This window comes from Copadichromis virginalis, linkage group LG6, assembly GCF_057382275.1.
Source record: "Copadichromis virginalis isolate Kocher_CV1m ecotype Utaka linkage group LG6, C_Virginalis_male_GT1.1, whole genome shotgun sequence".
Classification (NCBI taxonomy): domain Eukaryota; kingdom Metazoa; phylum Chordata; class Actinopteri; order Cichliformes; family Cichlidae; genus Copadichromis; species Copadichromis virginalis.
The window spans coordinates 31,678,671-31,692,454 of NC_140623.1; positions in this window are offsets into that span (position 1 = coordinate 31,678,671).

Consider the following 13,784-nt stretch of genomic DNA (forward strand, 5'->3'; position numbering starts at 1 on the left):
GGGAACACTGAATGACCTGGTGGGTTTTGTCCATAAAACTACTCATCTAAGATTACCACAAAGTAAAAGATCTTTCAGTAAAATTATGCAACATTTTAGGCACACTATACAAACATTACTGATGAGTGCCTCATCAGTAATGTTTTCAGACCCCACGGCGTCTTTTGCTACTCAAGTTAAACATGATATATAAATCACTTAAATAACTTAAAAATGTTATTGTTTGGCTTTTTTCAGTGTTTTATTTATTCTTGAGTAAATCTGTTTGGCTGAGATTAAAGTTAGTTTTCACACAGCTGAATAAAATGTCAAACAGAAAACGGATTAAACAGAAGTGTGAGATGGTAGAGAATTTACTCCAATGTCCTGTTATATTTTATATAGCAAGGAGCCAACAGCTGAGTTTATTACAGCAGTGATGCAAATCTGAAGGCTAGACCGTCCCATTTCACATCCTCACACTTCCAGCCTTCTCGGTCTTCAGAGGTCCTGGCCCATGTAGACCGCGAAGGCCAGGTCCTCTGAAGGATGCAGCCCCTGAATTGAGACACAGCTATAGTGACGGTCTAGCCTTTGAATATCAAGCCAAGAAAGAAATAAGTACTTAGTTTCCAAATACGCCGGTTTGTCCACTTGCAGGCCAAAGTGTCATGTTTGTTTTATTTTTGTGAAATGTATTTTTATTCTGTCCCCTGCGTGCGTGGTTCTGGTACACGAAGTGACAGATAGCTAAACATATGCCGTAAGCACTGAAAGCGTTGAATGATGAGTCAGGCGTGAAAGTAAAGTTGAGGGCTGTTTACTTGTTTGTCTTCATCAACGTACAACTTACAGTGATTTCCCAGAACTTGTGAAACTACAAAAAATACAAAAAGAAATATGCTCAATAAAGAATTATGCATTTGCTTCACATGGCGAACAGATCTAGGCATTTATATATAAATCTCTCCAAATATGCATAAAATCGATAAAATATACACCACTCACTACTTATAAAGATGAAACACAATTCAAACTTACAAACAATGCTTCTCCATGGCATAACACAGGTGGATGCTTAAGGATTAAACAGGGAGACTTCTGGTACGCCTTATTGTCCAAATCCCAATACTAAAATGGCTTCCTGCATTACCCCACTCATGTGACTCTAAACATCCAATAGGAAACTCTTCCTGTATCACCCCACTCATGTGACTCTAAACATCCAATAGGAATACAAGCCAAACCACATAAAAATTCACTTGACCGCAGTCTCCAAGCTAACCACTAGGAGATGTTAAAATTCTCAATGTGCACATAACATTACAATTTTGTAAGATGTTTTAGTGTTGAAATATAATTTTATTGTACATTTATGTTCACCAGTTCTACGTTATACCTGTGTATGTTAAAAGGAGTACAGTAAACATCTGTAAAGAAGAACTCTTGTGTCTCTCATGTATGTGTACAAACCAGCACAGGCATCTTTCTCACAGCCTCTGGCATGGATGAGGTACAAGAAAAAATGAATCCTGTGTGCAGCAAATTTCACTTCAACCCACAGAGGACAGTATGGTACTGAGTATTGATGCACTGCCATATTCCTTAAAGCTGCAATGAAAGAAAACATGTTTTAAATACAGAGATCCAAACTACAGGAAAAACCTTTAGACTTTGCAGTCAAGAGGTTCTGCTGTGTTGTGGGTGGAATTTTAAATATATGGTTTGTGTTGATTATCCTCCTGGACAAGAAGGTTTAATGCAATTCAATGAATGAATAATATGATCTTTTAGTCCCACAGGTGGGAAATTTTGTTTCGTTAGCAAAAGTGCAAAGTTATGTAGCAGAAATTAGAAAACACTGGAATGGAGTAGAATAAAATACTATGTACAATAGAATAGAAATGCTATATTCAACTGAGTAAGATAATAATTACTTTTATCCTACGTTGAAGCACCTCTGTACTGGTCGTTGTGGTGACTTCCAAGATAACAATCCCAATCCATACAGCACAATGAATCACACAATTTATTGAGAATGATGTAAATCCTATGCAATGATCTATGCAGTCAACAAATCATAATCTATCTAAACAACTGTGAAAGATATTGGCAATATCTTTTGCAGAATACTGTTCAGGCCTTCCAGTAGAACTAGAAGTACAACTAGTAGAGATTTAAACACTCAGTGCCGAGACACATAGCCATTATACCAGATATACTCCATCATAGCTTTTTTTTTTTTTTTTTTTGTTATGTGTGAATTTTTCAGTGTGTATACATGTATCTGATATCTATAGATAGCTGTGGAGTTCATTCATGAGCTGTATGTGAGAGAGAACTGGAAAAAACAGCCAAAAAAGGTACAAGGCTTTTCATTGAAAACCTCAAATCTTATCTGAACTGACGTGGGGAAACAACAAATCTGCAGTTTGAAGCGCATTTTATAGCTGATCCCACCTTGTGAGAGTAGTTCTTGGTTTGAAAAACAAAAACCTCTTATCTTTGATGTAGACTGCATGTGAAAGCTGAAAAAGTGGGCAGCATTAAAAAGTACAACAGTAAGATGTAGAGCTAAATTACAAATACTGCAAAACTGAATTTTTTATTTCTTTTAAAATACTACCCAAATCTTCTCTTGTCTGCTCTGTTATGATGGGCTAATTTTTATTATTTTAAGTACACACCCATGTTCATCTGGATCACATAATACATCTTATAATATCAGGACCACCTATGGCAGGCGCCACATCCGACTCTTGAGTCCTTATACTGCAGCTTGGCGTGGTTTGGAAAAATAAATTAAGTATTTAACTGAAGTGTCTGGTTCTTTTTTTTATTTTTTATTTTTTATTTTTTTTTTTTACTTGTAGTTCTAAATTAGATCATTGTAATCTTATAATATATAAATAGAATACTTTCTTTTATTTGTATGGAGAAATGTAACAAAAGAAAAATATTTGATGAAACTAGAATATATTATGATGCCTGGGCAGAGAGTTGCCTATCAGTATGCCTAATTTGTGGATTGTCGATGTTCAGATCCACAAAGTAAGTAGCTGTTCTCCACCATAAACTATGTTAAAAACAAACACTGCTCAGACCTCACAGATGACAGCTTACAGTCCTGCGTAAAGATAAAAGCCCCGATTTGCAGATTGTGTGCGCAGAGGTTTAGGGGCAAAAATCCCATTGTAAACATACCACGGTAGACTCGACGATGTTTGCACGAACACGCCTAGCAGCATCTCTTTATTGACCACTTTTCTCACACAGTTGCTGTGCACACAGCTGGCTTTAGCTTTCAAGCTCACAGCCCGACACATACAGACTTTAAGCCGGCGAGATGTGATTGCAGATGCCGCTCAGGTGCGTCCGCCTCCCCTGCAGTCCACGCCCCACCACACACAATAACTAGGTAAAATAAATATTTATGCAGTTATTTTGCAAATATTTATGTTTAATTTTTTAGTAGCATAGTGCTGTTTTCCAAATATATATTTTTTAAATTCAGGTCAAGGCTCCGCTACAGGCTGTGAAAGCCCAAAGGAGATATAATGATGATGGTTTACAACAATTTTTTGTTTGATACATGGATAATTTAAGTTCAGCTTCTTAATTAATTAACCCTTGGAGGGTCCTTAAAAAGACATCCACCTTTAGGCCTAAGGACAATAAATGTCCTTAAGACCCTCCAAGGGTTTTAAAAAGAGACTTTCGACTGGGTGTCTTACTTTGTTGTTATCATTTTTTAAGAGTTCAAAATGTGTTCATTACATAACTTTTAATTTTCTCTGTAGCACTTGAATTTCATAAGCAGAACACTATAGTTGTTTATACAAAGCATAAAGATAAAAAAACAAAACCCCCAATATATACAGTTATTTTTATTTTAGATGTCAACAAGTATTTGCGGCTCCCGGTGTTTTCTTTTCCATAGAAACATGGTCCAAATGACTCTTTGGGTGTTAAACGTTGCTTATCTTTGACCTATGGTGATTTCCACTGGGATGCAGTCCATGGAAACCAAACACTGTGTCTCCAAGGAGCGCAAGCAGAACACCACCTTCCTGCGGTACACCAGTGCCTACCCTTTGGACCCTAAAGTGGTCAATCTCAATGTGATCAAGGTGTGCGCTTAGTCATCACAATGACAGATTATGTGCTTTTATTGTAGTATGTAATAGTAGTAGTAAAAAAGGGAATGTTGCGGTTACATGAAGGTTCACTCTCCCTGTTGAGGCAGGAAACCGACAGTTGCATATGAAAGTTTTATTGATCTTAGGTTAGGGCAGGTGTTAGGAATTTCCCCAAATATTTCATGGCCTTTAGTTTCACCACTCAGATTAACACTGTCCTTGGTGACATCTACTCATGGTGCTTTCTTAGATAATGAAAGACAAAGCAAACTATTCACAAACTGTCACAATGTGAACATTGCAAGACCTTAGCCTAAGGTCATGAGGTATCAACTGTCAGCTACAGATCCACAGTGTATAAAACAAATCTCATGTTTTCTTTACTGTGCCCTAATTTATACATTTCTATAAATTTTGACATTGTTCTGCTCTAGTACTGTGCCGTTTGGGCTCTTTGTACTTGACTCTTCACAAATAGTTTAGTCTCTGGTGCTTTTTTAAAGATTTATTTTCCTCTACGGTTATACCATTAATAGGTTGTATTATTAAAAATAAAAATGTTTCAGTTTTCTGCATGGGGAAAAAAACAGAGCCAAAACGAGTGCTACCCTTGCCTGTTATAAAGGTCAATTGGCTTAGCATGCCTTCTTAAAAGAAACCCCGACTATGACAAGTTACTCTAAATATGTTACAAATTATCTCCATTACATAAAAACATACTTGAGAATAACTACAATTGTTTTGTTATTCATTAAATCTTTGTTGTTTAAAACTATTTTGGAGCCGTGGGAGCGGCCATGTTTTTTTTCGCGCACAATGCATTCTGGGATGATGACATGTATTGGTTGTCGGCAGTATAAGCGCTTTCGTTCACCTAACCTGTTTTTTTTTTTTGTTTTTTTTTTTTTTTTTTTTTTTTTAAATAGTGTAGCGGTATTAATTAACTTGCCTATTAGTGACCTGGTTACGACTTGGTAGACCAGCACTATACCGGGAGGTTAACAAGGGCTGCACAAGTGCCAAGATAGGTCTCCCCTGCATAATTGGGTTTCAGTTCGTCGGGAGCACGCGTTGGGCTCTTCAAATCACGGACAAACAGTATCCCACATTCTTGATTTTTAGTTCACAAACACTTGTTGTAATGACTAAATACTCCTGCCTTTTTGGAGATGTTAGCTCTTTATATTACAGTGGGATACAAATAATATCAGACTGATCCTGCCACGATTTGTTCCTCCTGTCTAAATTACGGACAAACAGAATCCTATTGTTGTTTATGTTTTTAAACCCATTTTACACAGAGAGGCATTTTTTGAAAATGTATTGATAGCAATGTTGAATATTATTACACAGGAAAAAAACAACTACATGTAAAATAATTACACCGTGACGCCTCTGCCTTTCTAAATAGAGGGGCAGTAATTGCGCGTGTAAAAGCGTGTATGTAAGCGTGTAAAACCTGTCAGATTGACAGTATTTTGTCTCTATCTGCCATTCTGCAATTCATCTCGTGTAATGGGGGGCGCAAACATTTTTCTTGTAAAACAAAGGGGGGCCTAGCAAAAAAAGTTTGGCAACCACTGATCTAAACTAAGTACTGGTTGACTATTTTCATCCTCTCTCTCAGTTTGCTCTGGTTCAAACTGGAAAGATTGAACAGAAGCCATTTCCAGTGCGCTGCTAACTGTGAACTCGATGCGGTGCAGCCGTAAGACGTCACTACCCAGAGTGCATTGAGAAGTAATTAGTGATGGGATTTCTGGCTCTTTTTAGAGAACCGGCTCTTTCAGCTCGGCTCACTGAAAAGAGCCGGCTCTTTTGGCTCCGAACCGGCTCTTCAGGTTGTTTTGTTGCTTTAAATAATTAATTATCAACAACAATATAAAATTATGCACAAAAGGAATTAGTAATGTAAAAAAATGTGGTTTTCTTTATGTATGTTTATATATAAATATTTATGGGGGCCTCTAGAGACGAAGCACGTACAAACTCCAAAACACATTTCTAGCGTTAACTGAACTTCCAAAACAGAGCTACCTAGATAACTTAAATTACACAATTGAAATTCATACGTCTATTGTTTTTGTATTAATACATAAACACTCATATATTCAAATAATTAAAAAAAAAAAAAAAACTTCATTTACCTGTTACTACCACACACCCAATCTGATTGTTGATACTTCCTGGCTTGTGTAGCCACTAGGTAACAAAAACTCAACATGGCCCCTAGCATCCTGGAGCACTCCTGTTGTGTTTTTGAGTTTGTACGTGCTCCGGAGTTTGTACGTGCTTTGTCTCTAGGGGCCACTGTAAATATACTTTGATTTATTCACTCCACATAAAATGTAATAAATAAATTATAAAATACACAAACCAACTATTCACGTTTCATACATTTCAACTTTTAACTACTTAAATTTTCAGCTTTTTCCTTATAGACAAATTTAAAGTGAAACAACACAAAACACTGCAAACCACAACACAATAAAATCTAAATTAAAATATGGAAAAACAGGGGGGAAAAAAGAACGCCCAGATCTTTAATTAAGGCAAAGGTTGGCATTTAGAAATATTAATATCACACTCAACTGACTGCGTTTTATCTTCCCATTGCACTGATGGGTGGACAGTTCTTAGGTGCCTGTGCATGTTGTTTGTGGAGCCGGCTCTATATGATGTAATTTTCTTGTAGACTCTACACTCTGCCTTTGTTTTGTCAATAAGATTGAAATGGTTCCAGACTTTGCTTCTTTTCTTGATGTCACTCATTTTCTTTACTGTACCTTTCCAATGTGACGGTGTTGTCACATTGGAAAGGTACAGTAAAGAATATCAAGATACCATTTTAAATGTCCTTTTTTTTTCTCTTTTTTTTTTTTAAACATTAAGAGTCTAGGTCTTGCTCTCAGTAAATTAGACAGAACAGTTAGCTCAACAGTTAGTTAAATCCATTCCTTAAATTTTATATGACATTACACTATCACAAAGCTTTGTAAGGTACTATTGTTTGGACAGAAGGAACCTGACAATGAAAGACTAAACAAAACCAGTGTTTTTGTTGAGCAGTATCTACACTCAGATTTTATGTTTAGATGTTAAATTGTGTGATAATGTGTGACCGTTACAATCATACAACGGTCATACAGGCATTCCATGCAAAAAACAATAGTGATAGATTTTTGTCAGGTCCATCCATTAATTTTTAAAGTACCTTTTGAATTTTCTGTCCCAATTTTCTTGTGTCTCTTCCAGCCATCACTGGGCAAGAGGCAGGGTACAGCCTGGACATGTTCCCAGTGCGTCACAATTAGTGATTAGTGTCGGTCGCGAACGAAACTGCTCAGAATCGGGTCTTTGAAGTGAACAAAGGGCGCCAGCTCCTTATTGGGAGCCGTGTTTATTTTATTTTTTTTTATTTTTATTTTTTTCTCACCCTCTCTCTCTCTCTCTTTTTTTTGCTTCACAGCGCATTGTGTTTTCGCTGAGCAGAGGGGGGAAAGGCGGTGGTTACACTCGCAGTAGCACAGGAACAGAGCCGGAGGGAAAGAGAGAGAAAGAGACAGCGAGTTTTTGTGTTTCATGTTAAATTTGTTTAAAAGGAAAAAGCTGAAAATTTAAATAGTTAAAAGTTGAACTGTGACTAGTTGGTTTTTGTATTATATGATTTATTTATTACATTTTATGTGGAGTGAATAAATAAAAGTATATTTACGGTGGCCCCTAGAGACAAAGGTGTCAGGGGTAGACATTTGTTCAAACACAAGTAAGAGAAATAAGACACTGCAGACCGACTCGGAGAGTATTAGAAACGTGCACACGGGTGAATGCCTCTGAGAAGACACACACACAAAGTGCAGGCTCGGTTGCTTTATTTATAGTGAAAGTAAGTTTACATAGTACTTCCTCTTTTAACAGAAAGGGGAGAGGTCAGGGATTATCTCAGCTTATCTGACCTTGCACACATACACTGAAAATAACAATGCAGAAGTATATCATGCTTATCTGACATCACACACTGAAGTAAGGAATGCATTATGTTCTCTTTAACAATAAGCTTGGTTATGTGAAAATATATGAACACATAAAACATAAGGCACACTTGATTATATTGTATTATAGAGATTTGGTTATATTGTATAATGTAGAAAATCTCTTGACAAAAGGAGATAAAAACTCCAAAACATGTACAAAACACAACAGAAGTGCTCCAGGATGCTAGGAGCAGTGTTGAGCTTTTGTTACCTAGTGGCTACACCAGCCAGCAACGACTGGATTTGGTGTGTGGTAGTAGCAGGTAAATGAACTTTTTTTTTTTTTTAATTATTTGAATATATATGAGTGCTTGTGTATAAATACACAAACCATACACATACAGTACAGGGAGTGCAGAATTATTAGGCAAATGAGTATTTTCAAATCAAATCACTTTTATTGTCACATCACATGTGCAGGTACATTGGTACAGCACATGTGAGTGAAATTCTTGTGTGCGAGCTTCACAAGCAACAGAGTTGTGCAAAATACAATAATGTAAACAAGCAAAATAAGCAAAAATTTTGTCTACATCATCCTCTTCATGCATGTTGTCTTACTCAACAGCCTACTACCAATTAAGCATATTAGGTGATGTGCATCTCAGTAATGAGAAGGGGTGTTGTCTAATGACATCAACACCCTATATCAGGTGTGCAGAATTATCAGGCAACGTCCTTTCCTTTGGCAAAATGGGTCAAAAGAAGGACTTGACAGGCTCAAAAAAGTCAAAAATAGTGAGATATCTTGCAGAGGGATGCAGCAGTCTCAAAATTGCAAAGCTTCTGAAGCATGATTTTTTTTTTTAATATTTAATTTGTAAAAATGTGTGTGTATATACACACACACACACACACACACACACACACACACACGTAGGAAAATATTTAGTATACACATCCAGAAATGCATACACTATTATATATTGTACATATATTTATTAGTTTCAGGTTGGCCATTCTTGTATTTTGCTCGTTTGTGTTGTTGTGTTTGCACATCTCTGTTGCTTGTGGGGCTCGCACACAAGAATTTCACTCGCATGTGCTGTGCCAGTGTGCCTGCACATGTGATGTGACAATAAAAGTGATTTGATTTGATTTGATCATCGAACTATCAAGCGTTTCATTCAAAATAGTCAACAGGGTCGCAAGAAGCGTGTGGAAAAACCAAGGCGCAAAATAACTGCCCATGAACTGAGAAAAGTCAAGCGTGCAGCTGCCAAGATGCCACTTGCCACCAGTTTGGCCATATTTCAGAGCTGCAACATCACTGGAGTGCCCAAAAGCACAAGGTGTGCAATACTCAGAGACATGGCCAAGGTAAGAAAGGCTGAAAGACGACCACCACTGAACAAGACACACAAGCTGAAACGTCAAGACTGGGCCAAGAAATATCTCAAGACTGGTTTTTCTAAGGTTTTATGGACTGATGAAATGAGAGTGAGTCTTGATGGGCCAGATGGATGGGCCCGTGGCTGGATTGGTAAAGGGCAGAGAGCTCCAGTCCGACTCAGACGCCAGCAAGGTGGAGGTGGAGTACTGGTTTGGGCTGGTATCATCAAAGATGAGCTTGTGGGGCCTTTTCGGGTTGAGGATGGAGTCAAGCTCAACTCCCAGTCCTACTGCCAGTTTCTGGAAGACACCTTCTTCAAGCAGTGGTACAGGAAGAAGTCTGCATCCTTCAAGAAAAACATGATTTTCATGCAGGACAATGCTCCATCACACGCGTCCAAGTACTCCACAGCATGGCTGGCAAGAAAGGGTATAAAAGAAGAAAAACTAATGACATGGCCTCCTTGTTCACCTGATCTGAACCCCATTGAGAACCTGTGGTCCATCATCAAATGTGAGATTTACAAGGAGGGAAAACAGTACACCTCTCTGAACAGTGTCTGGGAGGCTGTGGTTGCTGCTGCACGCAATGTTGATGGTGAACAGATGTCTGTGATGGTTCTCAGTCATCCAGGTCATCGTAGTCAAAGGAGCTTGCAAAGAAAAGCGTCTGGACTTCTTTAAGTTACTTGAAGACGTTTCACCTCTCATCAGAGAAGCTTCTTCAGTTCTAAGGTCAAGATAAGATAAGATAACCTTTATTAGTCCCACACGTGGGAAATTTGTTTTGTCACAGCAGGAGTGGACAGTGCAAAAGTTATGAGGCAAAAATTAGAATACCCCTCTCACCCCCATTCTCTGCGACCTGCTGGAGCAGGGGGGCTAGGAGGAGGAGTTGGCCGTCCGACTGCGGTCTGGAGTGTGGAGCCTTCCTGCTGCTGCGGAGTCGGGGCGGTCTGCCTCCCCCCACCGCAGGGAAAAGGGAAACACCACCTGGGTCTGGGTGCAGTTCCCCCCTCCAGGGGCGGGGGCACCTAGACCCGGTTTGTAGAGTACGCTTGGGGAGTGTGATCGTGTGTACAACGTCTCTTTATGTCTGTCTCCAGGTTGGTTGAGTGTGGAGTAAGTGCATATGAGAGCATGAGGGTGGGAATGGATGTTTGTATCTGTGTGTCCCTGTATATCTGTGTCTATATGTCAGGTTGGGTGTCAGGCGCCACCTCTCTGGGGACATCTCAGGCCCTCCAAGGTTTGGAGGCCTATCTCCCCCTACCACCACTTCCCCTGCCAGTGGCGGACCCCCTCAGACATCGGTGCATTGGTGGTTCTTTGTGTCCGGGGATGGGCGTCCAGGTACACACCGGCTCACTCCTTGGCGGCCGCTTATCGGGGCCTGGAGCCTGGGGCTCGCTCGGGCCACTTCGGAGGTGGGGTGCCCCCGGCCTCTCGGCCTGGGGCTCGGTCACTCAGGCGCAGCTGGCTGCCGGCGGAGCTCACGGGCGCGTCACTGCAACCCCCCCTGGCTTCTGCTCCGCGGCTGCTGAGTGAGCCCTCATCTGGGACTCTCCTCAGCTCTTTCCGGGACAGTGGCGCAGCTGCCCCTCTGTTGGTCTTCCTTGGTCTCTTGTGTTCTGGGGGCCTCTGGATGTCTGGAGTTTTGATCTCCTCCACACCTGCTTCACGCCCTGGAGGACGGGGCTGTGCCCCCCCCCCCCACACCCTCTAGCAGATTATTACATGAAGGAACCTTTTAAAAAACAAAAAACAAGCGCGTCCATGCTCACAGGTGTACACACGGGTGATCACACCCACAAACTACACCCTTTTTGGCTCCTACCTCAAAGCACACTGTGTTCTGTTGATCTTATGTGCTGCACAATAATGTTTAACATTTAGTATTTACTGTCATATTCCCATATATCATTGTGATGTTGTTTATTCTATTACTCTTGTTCTCTTCTGCTTGCTTTCTTTTTTCTTTCTCAGCAGGTGATCCAGGTGATTGATATATGCATTTTTTTTTTCTCTGCCCGTTCTGTTGGTTTTTGTCTTTTGCCCTTCTCCCCCGTCCCTCTTCTCAGCTGTTTCTCTTTCCCTCTTTCTTTCTCCCCTTCTTTCCCCCAGTCAAGTCTGTCCCGTATTCAGTAAGTGAAAATAAAATAAACAATAAAAGGTGAATCAAATGGACCATTACGGCAAGGCTGGGATGGTCAGTTTGGTAAAGTAAATCCGTTGGGCATCTTTCTTTGCCTTTAGACAACAATTCTGATGGCAAAAGAGCCAAACGGGACAGGCCAAAAAAAAAAAAAAAAGGAAATTGGAATCAGATAAGAAAATTGCAATTGGTGCATCACTAATTTTCCAGTCTTTGACCACTTAAGCTAACTAGCTGTGGATTTTAACTTCACATCTAATGAGCAGATATAAAAGTTAGTTGCAAAAAAAAAGTGAACAGAATGTGTCCTATTCTCACAACATGAAAAATCAGTTTTTAAAAAAAAGGCTCTGTAGTTTTCCAATTAAGACAATAAAGACTCACACAGGAAAAAAAAAAACAAAAAAACAAAAAAAAAGAATAAATACAGTACACAACTGTACAGAATAGAATAAAATAAAATACTATATACAGTAGACTAAAATAAAATAAATATACAATAAGATAAAAATAGAATACAAATACTATATACAACTGAGTAAAAATACAACGATGACAGAAAGGATTATTGCACTTAGTATTATTGCATATGTATGGATGTGTGTGCTTGATCAGTTAAAGTCTTTATTATGGAGTCTGACAGCAGTGGGGAGGAAAGACCTGCGAAATCTCTCCGTCCCACACCGTGGGTGCCGCAGTCTCCCACTGAAGGAGCTGCTCAGTGCTGTCACAGTCTGCTGCATGGGGTGGGAGATGTTGTCCATCAGGGATGACAGCTTAGCCGCCGTTCTCCTGTCACTCACCACCTCCACTGGGTCCAGAGGGCATCCTAGAACAGAGCTGGCCCTTCGGATCACCCTGTTCAGTCAAATGGGGGAGAGTCCCAGATATAAACCTAGTGGGAGTAACCCCCCACAGAGGGACAAACGGACCCCCTGATGATCCTCTAATCGCCTGAGCCAAGGTGTGAAACTGGGTGTGGGTCCCAGTCAGCCAGAGTTTCGGGTGAGTTCACACACTTACATCCTGGGGTCAGATGGCCCAGGATGTGAGTGGGCGTTAAGGCGTCTGGGAAGGCATTCTTAAAGTCAGCAAAGAGGCACAGAAAAGAAGACCAGACACCAGCGAGGGAGGATAAGAAGGACAGACGCAACAACATTGTCATCCCCTATGTAGCCGGTGTATCAGAAAAACTCAGGAGAGTTTTCTCCAAGCATGACATCCCAGTGTATTTCAGACCCAGCAACACGCTCAGACAAAAACTGGTTCACCCGAAAAACAAAACGCCAAAACACAGACTTAACAATGTGGTGTATGCTGTACAGTGCAGCGAGGAATGCCCAGACCTCTACATTGGAGAGACCAAACAGCCACTTCACAAGCGCATGGCACAACACAGAAGAGCCACCTCCACAGGACAAGACTCAGCAGTCCATCTGCATCCTAAGGACACTCTTTCGAGGATGCCAATGTTCACATTTTGGACAGAGGGGACAGATGGTTTGAAAGAGGAGTGAAAGAAGCCATCTGGCGATCGTGGCTCAAGAGTTGGGAGTTCGCCTTGTAATCGGAAGGTTGCCGGTTCGAGCCCCGGCTTGGACAGTCTTGGTCGTTGTGTCCTTGGGCAAGACACTTCACCCGTTGCCTACTGGTGGTGGTCAGAGGGCCCGGTGGCGCCAGTGTCCGGCAGCCTCGCCTCTGTCAGTGCGCCCCAGGGTGGCTGTGGCTACATTGTAGCTTGCCATCACCAGTGTGTGAATGTGTGTGTGAATGGGTGGATGACAGGTTGTGTAAAGTGCTTTGGGGTCCTTAGGGACTAGAAAAGCGCTATACAAATACAGGCCATTTACCATTACCATCTATGTCCACTGTGAGCGACCATCTTTGAACAGTGGCGGGGGTTTACGACACCAACTCTCTGCCATCTATAATCCAGTTTGAGATCCCTTCCCAGACGCCTTAACGCCCACTCACATCCTGGGCCATCTGATTTCAGGAATTCGCATGATAAGGTGGGGCCAGGTTTCACAATGAACACACCCGAAACTCTGGCTGATTGGGACCCACACCCAGTTTCACACCTTGGCTCAGGTGATTAGAGGATCATCAGGGGGTCCGTTTGTCCCTCTGTGGGGGGTTACTCCC